Below are 13,170 nucleotides of genomic sequence, written 5' to 3'. Positions count from 1 at the left end.
GCATAAGAGCAAGGGGCATACTGAAGCCCAACTCTGACTACCCCTTAACAATAATTATTTTGATTATTATCAATTTATGTGCCAAGCATCGAACTAAGTGCTGAGGTAGATATAAGACAATCAAGTCAGACATAGTTCCTGTCCAACATAGGAATTATGTAGGAGGGAATCATAAGAATTAAATCTCCATTTTACTGATGAGGAAACTGAGGCCCAGAGAAGTTAAGTGGCTTGCCCAAGGTCACCCAGCAGTGGCAGTTGGTAGAAGAAAGGACACACTTCTCTTCGCTGCTTGAGCTCCTCAGGCTTGTCTGGGCTTGGCAAGACAGGTTGTTTGCCAGTTGCTCTGGTATAAATAGCAATGTAACCCAGGGTCTGCATTTATGAGACTCCAGGTCCCATTAGTATCCTATCTCCTACCCACCACCCTCTCCCCACCTCACAGAGCAGCTGCAAACTAGTTCTAAAGCCTAGAGAGAAAATTGCAAATCCCCCCCAACCCGCCTCTGACTCCCTTCCTACTAGCTGTCCTGGTGACGTAGGAAGGATTTCAATTCCCAGAATGCACAGGGCACTTGTAATTCTAAACCAATGAGTCAAAATTATTTATTTGGGGAGCTGTCAGAGCCTGTTCCAGAGTGGGCAGCAATGGGTCTAAGGCAACTTTAACTCTGCCCAGTAATAATAATAATAATAATAATGACATTTATTAAGCGTTTACTATGTGCAAAGTACTGTTCTAAGCACTGGGGAGGTTACAAGGTGATCAGATAATCCCACGGGGGGCTCACAGTCTTAATCCCCATTTTACAGATGAAGTAACTGAGGCACAGAGAAGTTAAGTGACTTGCCCAAAGTCAGACAGCTGTCAAGTGGTGGAGCTGGGATTTGAACCCATGACCTCTGGCTCCAAAGCCCGTGCTCTTTCCACTGAGCCACGTTGCAATAGTCAGCCTAACTTTGGAATGGGACTGATAAACTGCCATTTGTAAGCTTAGGCACTGTCCTCTCTTCTCTTGCCATCAGCCTTTCTCTTCCCTCTCCCTTCCTCCTCCTCTGCCTCATTTCCATCCCCACTGGCAGCAAACAGCAGTCTCTGTGAAGCACCCAGATGTGTTGTGATGTAATGGGGTCCCGGGTCATGCGGTGGGGAGGGTGTCAAAAATCGAAGGGCTCTTTGAGTGCCAACTATTCCAAGATCTCACGTTATTTGGCAAAAATAATTTGCTGACCCCTTCCCTAAAGCCTAGAGCCTAAGGCAATTGCAGAATCGATCTGGATCTGAAAAAACAGTTCTGATTCAGCCAAAACAAACGCATCTACTGCAGTCTAGAATGAGCACTTTGCCCGTTCTGCCTGTGTGTTACTTCCTCAGCTCCTCCCTCGGCCAAAGAGGTCCAGCCCCAGGTCTGAAAAATGGAATTCAAAAGGTGGGGGTGGGGTGAAGTGGATTGGGGTTGGGCAGGGGGAGACAGAGAGGAGGGGCTTTGATCCGCTAAGAAGAGCTGGGGTTCAGAAAGTGAGGAGATGAAACAGAAATCTGGAATGGAAAAGAAAAAGGAGATATTTGGTCAGTAAGGGGGAAAACTAGAGAGAAAGAAGGCTCAGACTTCACCTTTAACACCACAGGCTGGATAGAGGTGGGGGAGCAGAAGAAGGCAAGACAAGAAGAACGTGAGAATCAAAGGAATCAAAAAAGCAGAAAGAGGGCAAAGAGGGCTCCAAGAAAGGAGTTTAGGAAGGGGTCTGGTGGTGGAGGCAAGTGAGAAAGGCCTAATAGCAGACATGGGAGACCTGGGGGACAGAGGCAGGAGAAGGCAGGAAGTGAGGCCCAGTGAAGCCAGAGTTCAGTTTGATCGCTGTTGAGAAGCTGAGGTGCCGGAGTCCCCAGCCCCACTCTCTGCTCAGGGCGGGTGCACAGCAGGCCTTGTGTCCAGTAAATCTGGGCTAAGTTCTGTTTGAAAGAAGCATGGATCAGTCTGAGAGCAGCCCCAGCTCACAGTAGCAGAACCCGCCACTCCCTGGCTCTGCAGCTCCTTCCCTTCCCTTTGCCCCGCCTTGGCCCACTCCTTCTTCCCAGGCTCTCACTTGGGGCTCCAGGGTCCTCACACTCCCCCCACCCCACCGCGCACCATTTCTGTTTTCCTTTTTGTATTTGGCTCCAAAGCACATACAGATGTGGGGCTGTCGGCCGCAATCAGGAGACTCAGGTGGGGAATGGGGAATGGCAGCCCTCGGCTTGTACTCGTTCGCCTTAGTGCAATTTTCCCATAATTACACTTCCTAACTTTTCAGCATCTGTGAAAGATCATCTTCTGACACAGTGCAATTGGACTGGAGCTGTTTGGGCGGTGATTTCTTTCGGTCAGAATCACAGTGAGCAGAGGGCGGTGTGGGGCCGGGGCAGGACAGGGGACACGTGTATTTGTTCTCCTCTTCAGAGAGTGAACAGAGTTTTCCCTGGGATAAAGCCAAGAGCTACAGCAAGAATATTCACCCACTCCCCTGGTCCACTGCTGCCCACTACTTTCCGTTCTGAAGTTTGTTCAGTGACGGGTGCCCCTAGGACTCTCACTCTTCCCCTCTAGACTGTAAGTTCATTTTGGGCAGAGTATGTGTCTATTTATTATTGTATTGTACTCTCCCAAATGCTTAGTACAGTGCTCTGCACACAGTAAGCATTAAATAAATATGACTGACTGACTGACTGAATGAATGAATCTTCTGCCACCCTGGATGGGTGTCTCCAGCCCAGCATCGTTTCTCCTTCCAGGGGTGGAACCTGATTCTATCCAGAAGTGGCAGGCGCAGGAAACATGGAGAATTTCAGTCCCTGGTATCTTCCAGGATGAGAGAATGGAAGAGAGTGGGGGCAGGAACTACAGCCTTTTTTTTATAGTATTGCTTAAGTACTTACTAGTGCTAAGCACTGTTCTAAGCACCAGGATAGATACAAGGTAATCACGTTGCCCCATGTGAGGCTCACAGTCCTAATTCCCATTTTACAGATGAGGTAACAGGCACAGAGAAGTTAAGTGACTTGCCCAGAGTTACACAGCCGAGAGGTGGCAGAGCCAGGATAAGAACCCCCATTTTACAGCTGAGAAGGCTAAGGCACAGAGAAGTTATGTGTCCAAGGTCACACAGCAAACAGTTGGCAGGGACAGGATTAGAACCCAGGTCCTTCTAACTCCCAGGCCCATGCTCTATCCACTAGGCATGCTGCTCCTTTGCCTTTTTTGAGCAGGAATTCCACTCTCCCTAGCCTATGGTAGCATGAAAAATCTTTCTCTTTTCTCCCCTGAGCAGGAACCAGCTCACATTTTTCTTACTTGCCTCCAATCAATCATTGGTATTTAGCTAGACTGTAAACTGGAGAGTAGGGAATGTTCTTCCAATGCTGATGTATTGTACGCTCCCAAGCACTTACTACAGTGCTCTGCACCACAATAAATGTTCAAAAAATAACACTGATGATGACGGGTTCCTCAGGGGTCAGTTCTTGGTCCCCTTCTGTTCTCTATCTACACTCACTCCATTGGTGAACTCATTCGCTCCCACGGCTTCAACTATCTCTATGCTGATGGCACCCAAATCTACATTTCTGCCCCTGCTCTCTCTCCCTCCCTTCAGGCTCGTGTTTCCTCCTGCCTTCAAGATATCTCCATCTGGATGTCTGCCCGCCATCTAAAACTCAATATGTCCAAGACTGAACTCCTTATCTTCCCTCCCAAACACTGCCCTCTCCCTGATTTTCCCATCACTGTAGTTGGCACTACCAACCTTCCCGTCTCGCAAGCCTGCAACCTTGGTGTCATCCTCAACTCCGCTCTCTCATTCACCCCACACATCCAATCTGTCACCAAAACCTGCCAGTCTCACCTATGCAACATCACCAGGATCTGCCCTTTGCTCTCCATCCAAACCACTACCTTGCTGGTTCAATCTCTCATCCTACTGCATCAGCCTCCTCTCTGATCTCCCATCCTCCTGCTTCTCCCCACTTCAGTCTATACTTCACTCTGCTGCCTGGATTATCTTTGTACAGAATCCCTCTGAGCATGTTACTCCCTCCTCAAAAATCTCCAGTGGCTGCCTGTCAACCTACAAATCAAGCAAAAACTCCTCACTCTTGGCTTCAAGGCTCTCCATCACCTTGCCCCCTCCTACCTCACCTCCCTTCTCTCCTTCTCCAGCCCAGCCCGCACCCTCCTCTCCTCTGCCACTAACCTCCTCATTGTGCCTCGTTCTCGCCTGTCCCGCCTTCGACCCCCGGCCCACATCCTTCCCCTGGCCTGGAATGCCCTCCCTCCATACATCTGCCAAGCTAGCTCTCTTCCTCCCTTCAAAGCCCTACTGAGAGCTCACCTCCTCCAGGAGGCCTTCCCAGGCTGAGCCCCCTTTTTCCTCTCCCCCTCCCCATCCTCCTCCCCGCCCTACCTCTTTCCCCTCCCCACAGCACTTGTGTATATGTGTACAGATTTATTACTCTATTTATTTTGCTTGTACAAATTTACTATTCTACTTATTTTGTTAATGATGTGCATATAGCTTTAGTTCTATTTGTTCTGACGATTTTGACACCTGTCTATATGTTTTGTTTTGTTGTCTGTCTCCCCATTCCTGACTGTGAGCCTGTTTTTGGATAGGGACCGTCTCTATATGTTGCCGACTTGTACTTCCCAAGTGCTTAGTACAGTGCTCTGCACACAGTAAAGGCTCAATAAATACGATTGAATGAATGAATGATTGAGCACTTTTGGCATGTCAAGCACTGTTCTTGGGAAACTACAATAGAGCCAGTAGACAGGATCTCTGCCCATAAGAACTTTGCAATATTAATAATTGTTGTATTTGTTGAGTACTTACTATGTGACAAGCACTGAACTAAGGACTTGCAATATAGTTGGGGAGACAGACACAAAAATCAATTACAGGTAAAGGGAAGCAACTGAGTTTATAGATTAATTACTTAAATGCTTTGAGAGCAGGGGTGAGGTGACTGTCAACCTGCTTAAGGTAGATACTATCAAGTGCACAGGCCATGCTTTATAGGAATGAAGCTGTTAGAATCAACTTGCAGGTCATAAACCTAAGAGGGTTTGTTCCCATTCTTCCCTCACCGGGGAAAAAATAATTAAATTTTTCAGTCCTAGTCCTGCAACAACTTGCTCAGTTCCTGGAATTCTAATGGAAGTCTTTACTCTAAATACAGTCTGCAAAGCGAGATGAAGACTTCTCTGACCTGCAGATTAGCATTAACACACATATCCCGGGCTTGGGAGTCAGAGGTCATGGGTTCTAATCCCGGCTCCGCCACTTGTCAGCTGTATGACTTTGGGCAAGTCACTTCACTTCTCTGAGCCTCAATTCCCTCATCTGGAAAATGGGGACTGAGTGTGAGTCCCACGTGGGACAACCTGATCACCTTGCTTCCTCCCCAGCGCTTAGAACAGTGCTTTGCACATAGTAAGCACTGAACAAATACCATCATTATTATTATTATTATTATTATTATTATTATTATATCCACAGTCTGCAAGGAATTAGGCTGGGGACAAGAAAGACTTGGAATAAAAATCTAAATATCTCCCTTGTCCCAGGAGCTCTTTCTCCCTCGAACTACTGATGTCCCTCTGCCCAGAAGGCACATCACAGCTCAATATGAAAGGGCTTGAGAAATTCTTTGCAGATTGGAAGGTTAAAATTAATCTGTCTGGATGACTGGGTTTGGTCTTGCCAATCATTTCAAGACTCCTGAGGTGGTAGAGACTTCCGTTTGTCACAGAAAATTTGCATCTGCCTAGTAGGGAGAGCACAGCCTGGGAGTCAAAAGGACCTAGGTTCTAATTCCAGCTCTACCAGTTACTTTCTGTGTGACGTTGGGCAAGTCAGTTAACTCCTCTTGTGCCTCAGTTTCCCCAACTGTAAACTGTGAGCCCCATGAGAGACAAGGATTGTGTCTGACCTAATTAACTTGTACTACTCCAGCACTTAGAACAGTGCTAGACACATAGTAAGTGATTAACACATGTCATAAAAAGTCCCACAATACCCCACTTCTTTCTGACCATCCTCACCTCCTTTGATTAGGTACATTTATCACTAGGCCACCCTGTCTCCCCAGTTCCACTTCCAGGTTTCTATCCCTCCTCCAGGCCTGGCCAACAGAAGTGTGAGATCACACCTTCTCAGTTCTCAGCCTGCAGCCTGCAAACAGCTGCTTTAAGGCATTAGCTCCACTCCAGCCCCTCTGGCCTTCTCTGCAACCCACCGTGGAGTCAATCAGTCAACCGTACTTACTGTGTGTAGAGCACTGTACTAAGTGGTTGGGAGAGTACAATATAATAAAACAGACATGGACCACATGGACCACTGGTCTAAGTTCAGAGCAGGGGTTGCGGGGAATTTCACCCCACCTACTCTCCGTGGTCAGTCCTCAGAGACTTATAGAAAAGAACAGGTGGGGGGGACCCCAAATAACACCCTAACTCTGGCTTAAAGAAAACCCAGAAGCTGCCAACAACAAACAAGTTCCAAGTTTCCCCACAGATCCTAATCCCCATGAAAACCAAAGAGTGAACCGAAGAGGTGCTATACACTGCATTCTTCATTAGCCCTGTTATCTGATCCTCATTATGCCTGTTGCCTGATCCCCATTAGGCCTACCATGATTTCTTTTAGGTCCAGGGAATGTGGGCCCATGCTTATTTTCATGGCTGCTTTAATCATGGATATGTTTACCCTCTTTGGTGACTCTGCTTACTCCAGATTGAAAGGGAAAGACACTTAGTAGAGGTTCGGAGATTTTTATTTCAAGAAAATGTTTTGCCAAGACCCGAATGGAAACTGAAGTCTGAAAGACCTTCAATAAAATGAGCTTTGAAATATAGTGACTCATCAACCAGTCCTGCATGGCATCCAAAAGGAAAAATTCACTAGAAATAGAATAAAAATACCCTGGGATCATTAGGATTTAAGGAAAGATTGTATAGTCACATGTACTGTAAGGCTTAGCCAGTCACCTGCCCAGAGTTCCACCATAAACTTCCACTAACTCCAAAGCCTCAAACACTAAAACGAAACAGGCAAACACCATGGATTGTGGCAGCAGTGGTGAAAGGATGATCATATTCTTGAACTTCCTTCAATTGGATCAAGATGGAATGAGAAATGCAGGAAAGATATTTCAGTTGGCGCTTTCTCTGGGCCAGACCTTTCACTCTGTCTTTGATCACTGGGGTGCTGGAAAGGCATCCTGGATAAACAAGAAAATGCTTTGGCTTCATCGGGAGCTCTGGTCTCTATAGGCCTGGAAGCTCAGGGCAAGGCTGCAAGGGAAGGGATACTTCATTCGAACAGAAACTCCATACCATTGGCTTTAAAGCACTGTATCACCTAGCCTCCTCCTATCTTACTTGGCTGATTTCCTACAACTTCCCAGCCCATATACTTCGGTCCTCTAACCCCATGCACTGTACCTCAATCTCATCTATCTCACCACAGATCCCTTTGCCCACATCCTGCCTCTGGCCTGGAACTCCCTCACCCTTCCTATCTGACAGACTCTCCCCACCTTCAAAGCCTTATTAAGAGCACATCTCCTCCAAGAGGCTTTCCCTAAGTCCTCATTTCCCCTACTCCCTCTCCCTTCTGTATCACTCTCACACTTGGATTTGTGCCCTTTATTCACCCAGCACTCAACCCCATAGTACTATGTACATAACTGTAACTTATTTTAGTGTCTGTCGCCCCAGCTAGACTGTAAGCTTGTTGTGGGCAAGGACCATGTCTACCAACTCTGCAGATTTTACTTTCCCAAGTGCTTAGTAAAGTGCTCTGTTTACAGTAAACACTCCATAAATATTATTGATTGATTATTCTTGGTCCCATTCAGCCTTCCACAACTCTACATGCCTCATTTATTCAATCATATTTATTGAGCACTTCCTGTGTGCAAAGCACTGTACTAAGCACTTGGGAAATACAAGTCGGCAACATACAGAGACGGTCCCTACCCAACAACAGGCTCACAGTCTAGAAGGGGGAGACGAACAACAAAACAAAACATGTAGACAGGTGTCAAAATCGTCAGAACAAACAGAACTAAAGCTATATGCACATCATTAACAAAATAAATAGAATAGTAAATATGTACAAGTAAAATAAATAGAGTAATAAATCTGTACAAAAATATACAAGTGCTGTGGGGAGGGTTAGCATGATGTTTGACTCAAGAGCTTCAGAGAACGGAGCAGTAAAGAGAGAAAGTATCATTTAAATCAATCAAGAGTATTGAGTGACCATTTACTGTGTGCAGAGCTCTGTATAAAAAACTTAGCAAAGTAAAATAGAATTAGAATATAAATAATAATAATAATGGCATTTATTAAGCACTTACTATGTGCAAAGCACTGTTCTAAGTGCTGGGCACTGTTCTAAGATGTGATCCCGGTTTACAAGGTGCTTACAATTCATTAGAAAAGCTTACATTATCATTATTATTGCGATATTTGTTGAGTGCTTACTATATATAAAGCACTGTTCTAAATGCTGGGTAAATACAAGTTAATAATAATAATGGTGGTATTTATTAAGTGTTTATTATATGCCAAATACTATTCTAAGCACTGGGTCAGGTTGGACACAGTTCATGTCCCACTTGGGACTCACAGTCTAAGTAGGCGGAGGAACAGGTATTTAATCCCCATTCTACAGTTGAGGAAACTGAGGCACAGAAGAGTGAAATGATTTGCTCAAGGTCACACTGCAAACAATTGGCAGAGATGGTATTAGAAACCAGTTCTCTGATGTCCAGGCCCGTGTCCTTTCCAGTAGGCCATGCTGCTTCTCATCCAGAGAAGCAGTGTGGCTCAGTGGAAAGAACCCAGGCTTGGGAGCCAGAGGTCGTGGGTTCTAATCCCGGCTCCACCACTTGTCAGCTGTGTGACTTTGGGCAAGTCACTTAACTTCTCTGGGCCTCAGTTACCTCATCTGTAAAATGGGGATTAAGACTGTGTGCCCCACGTGGGACAACCTGATCACCTTGTAGCCCCCCAGCACTTAGAACAGTGCTTGGCCTATAGTAAGTGCTTAACAAATGCCATTATTATTATTATTATCCAGGATGAGCAAAAGCAAATTCCACCATTTGATGTTGACAATTCATCAAGCACACAGCCATGGACTGAGCCACTGGAAATCTATGGAACTTGAAAAGTTACTTTATCACAGGTCACCCCAAATCAGTTTCACTGCAGTTGGTTGACTTCCCTTCTCACCATCAACTGAGTTGTAATAGAGAGTAAATTCTGAATATTTTAGTTCTCCCCTTCAAGCTTGGACTAATACGGGCATCTTGCCCAAGCAGACCCAAAAGGAAGATACCACCCCTCTGCTGCCAATCAGTTAATTAATCAATGAATAGAATTTATCAAAGACTTACTCTGTGCAGAATACTGTATAAGTATTTGGAAGAGTACAATAGAGTTACTAGACATGATCCCTGCCCTCAAGGAGTTTACAATCTACCCAGGAATTAGAAACTGAAATAAAACACATGTAGCAGAAGTAATAAAGCATAAAGATATGCACATAAGTGCTGTGGATGGTAGAGGGTGAGCACCCAAGCTTTCAGGTGATGTGGAAGTGCTGAAGTGGAAATAGATTGGGAAGCTGAGAGATTAATCAGGGAAGGCTTCCTGGAGGAGAGGTGATTTCAGAAGGGCCCTGAAGATAAGAAGAGCTGCGGTCTGCAGGAGGTGAAGCAAGAGAGAGTTCCTGGCAGACAGGAGAGCATGAGCAAGAAGAAGGCAGGGAGAGAGATGACACCCACTGAGGCTAACCCAACTGTGCTTGAGAAGCAGCATGGCTCAGTGGAAAGAGTATGGGCTTGGGAGTCAGAGGTCATGGGTTCAAATCCCAGCTCCGCTGCTTGTCAGCTGTGTGACTTTGGGCAAGTCACTTCACTTCTCTGTGCCTCAGTTACCTCATCTGTAAAATGGGGATTAAGATTGTGAGCCCCACACAGGACAACCTGATCACCTTGTATCCTCCCCAGCGCTTAGAACAGTGCTTTGCACATAGTAACCACTTAACAAATACCACAATTATTATTATTATTCTTTGGCTTCCAAACCATCATCATCATCAGTGTGAAGAATGAAGGTCTGGAGAAGAACTGGGTGTTGGAGAGCCAAGGAGGCTTCAGCAGAGTGGTGTGTGCTCTCCCTGTCTCCACTTCTCTTTGCCCCCTTCTTTTTTATAGTATTTGTAAAGTGCTCATTATGTGCCCAGCACTGTAATAAGCACTGGAATAGATACAAGCTAATCAGGTTGGACGCAGTCCATGTCTCACATGGGGCTCTCAGGATTAATTTCCATTTTACAGATGAGGTAACTGAGGCACAGAAAAGTGACTTGCCCAAGGACAGCAGACAAGTGGTGGAACTGGGATTAAAGCCCACATCCATTTCCACCCGAGCCCCCCTCTCAACCTCCAGCTGCCCTGTCTTGGAAGTGTCCAGGCAAGACATCTGAGGGTAGGGCTGTGCTCACTGGGAGTAGAGGAGAGGGAGAGTTCAGTACCCCTCCTCAGGGAAAAGCAGTGTGCCTGATGGAAAGAGCACAGGAGTGAGAATCCAGTGATCCAGGTTCTAATCCTGGCTCCTCCACTTGCCTGCAGTGTGTCCTTGGCCAAATCACAATTCTTCTGCGCCTCAGTTTTTTCATCTACGAAATAGGGATAAGATTCCTGCACACCAACCTTCTTAAACTGTGATTTGGATTTGGTGCTCTCTGGTTAACAGGAAGTCATTCGATTTGTAAGGTAGCAGTTGGGACAGTGACCACGGGGTACACCTAAGCTGTTCGAGAGACTGTTTGACATAAATCCACAGCACAAGAGCTGGGAGAATCTGAGGGGGGTGGAAGGTGTTATGGATAAACCTGGATCCACCTAGAATCCCTGAAAACCAATCAGAGCCATGATAGAAACTGGAAGCACTGGGGACTTGGGCATTTTAAGGATGGATTAGGTCGGGGCTACAGGCTACAGGCACTAACAAGCATTTCAAGTCATGACAGATGGGCCTTTAAACACATCTATCAGCACATTTTTTTCAGCCTTGCAGCACATCTTTTTTTTTTTTACTTTCTTTTGTTGCACTAGCTCTGTTCACCAGCACAATATTTCACTGGCAATAAAATAAACATTTTGACTCTTCCTGATGATTGCATATAGTGATAATAATAATAATAGTAATACTGATCATTATGGCATTTGTTAAGCACTTACTATGTACCAAGCACTGGGGTATATTTAGGATAATCAAGGTATGGTAATCAGAAAATCTCTTCTCCACCTCACTCCCCAGCATCTCCCCCTCCCTCCTCTCTTTAAACATTCTCCTCTCTTCCCTCTAAATTTCTCCACTGTGCCCCCCAACTCCTGCTAATCCACCCCCAACCCTCAGGGCTCCCCCCTCTTCCTTTCTCAGTGTTGGTTTTTCACTTTTTTTCAGTACAACCTCCACTTGTTTCACAGTCAGGGTGGCTCTTTCCCCTCTTCACCCTTTCCCCCACAGCCCACTACCTGTCAGGACTGCCACCATCAAAAGGGCTGGGAAAGGATAGTTGGGAAAAGAGATAAGTGGTGCCACCTTTCCCACTTGCAGAGCCCCAGAGCTGCTCCAGCTATAGGGAAAGGGGAGATGAGTGGGGTTTGGGGGTGTTCTCCTCTCAGGCTTCCTCTCAGGCCTCCTCACCTCCCTGCCCCAGAAAGCCCGCTGAACCTATCCTGTTCTCAATCTAACCCACAGTAAGTTTGAAGGGATTCGTTTTATCCTCCCCCACCCACTCATCCCCACAGCACTTATTTGCCAATCTGTCATTTATTTATTTATATTAACGTCTGTCTACCCCTCTAGACTGAGCTCATTGTGGGCAGAGAAAGTGTCCATCAGCTCTGTTAGATTCTCCCAAGTGCTTAGTACAGTCCTCTGCACACAGTAATATCTCAATAAATATAATTGATAGATTCATCCCCAGACCAAGGAGAGGGCAGGCATCATGACTTGGACTACCAGTGATTCGCTGAGCCCACATCTAGTTGAGGTTTGAAAGTCAGCCATGGACTGTGAGCTCTTAAAAGTGCCTGAAGGAGTAGCAAAATGGCACATCTTCCTGAGGCTGCCTGCCCCATATTTGCCAGAAGCTCCCTGAGAATATCTTTCCTCGTGTCTGAGGAGAGATCAGAACCTCATTTGCACCTGATGACTTCTTTTCACCTCAGATGAGGGAGCAAATGGAAGTGATCTTGAATTGTAGCAGAGAATCAGCATGGCCTAGTGGATAAGGCATGGGCCTCGTTGCAAGGTCCTGGGTTCTAATCCTGGCCATGCCACTTGTCTGCTGTGTGACCTTGGAAAAGTCACTTAACTTCTCTGTTCCTCAGTTACGTCATCTGTAAAAATGGGGATTAAGACTGCGATCCCCACATGGGATAGGAACAGTGTCAAATCTGATTGGCTTGTATCTACCTTAGCACTTAGTACAGTTCCTGGAACACAGCAAAATACTTCAGCAAATACCATTAAAAAAAAATTAGGTTAGGAATGAAGAACAACTTCCTGATCCTCAATGTGGTCTGAAGTATGTTTCAAGGAAGCTTGATATTTCTTTCCTGGAAAGGTCACTGAACACAGGATAAGTATCCTGTGATGGCTTAGCTAGACTCCAGCTTGAAGGCAGGAACATAACCATTTATGGCATTTATCAAACGCTTACTGCATGCTAAATCCCAATTCCTCAGAGGGCTCATAATCTATTTTATCTCAATTATACAGATGAGGGAATTGAGTCTCCAAGAAATGAAGTGATTTTCCCAAAGCTACATGGCTGGTCAGAGGTTGAACTGGGACTAGATCCCAGGTCTCCTGACTTTCTTTTACTAGATCATACTGACTTCCCAGAGATGGCACTTAGTCCTAGCATCCTATGACCCACCAAAGATAGTTACAGCCCCCTCTTCTTCTGTAAGCTGAAAGTCAGAATAAGTCAACCAAATCCTGCAGCAGGCCTGGACCACATGTCTGCCGATGTACTGTAAATTACTCGTGCACAAAGCCCTGTGGCCATGCAATAACCAGCAGGAAATCCTCTTAATCTGCA

The sequence above is a fragment of the Tachyglossus aculeatus genome, chromosome 22 (assembly GCF_015852505.1).
Source record: "Tachyglossus aculeatus isolate mTacAcu1 chromosome 22, mTacAcu1.pri, whole genome shotgun sequence".
Lineage (NCBI taxonomy): Eukaryota > Metazoa > Chordata > Mammalia > Monotremata > Tachyglossidae > Tachyglossus > Tachyglossus aculeatus.
This window is presented reverse-complemented; position numbering follows the sequence as displayed.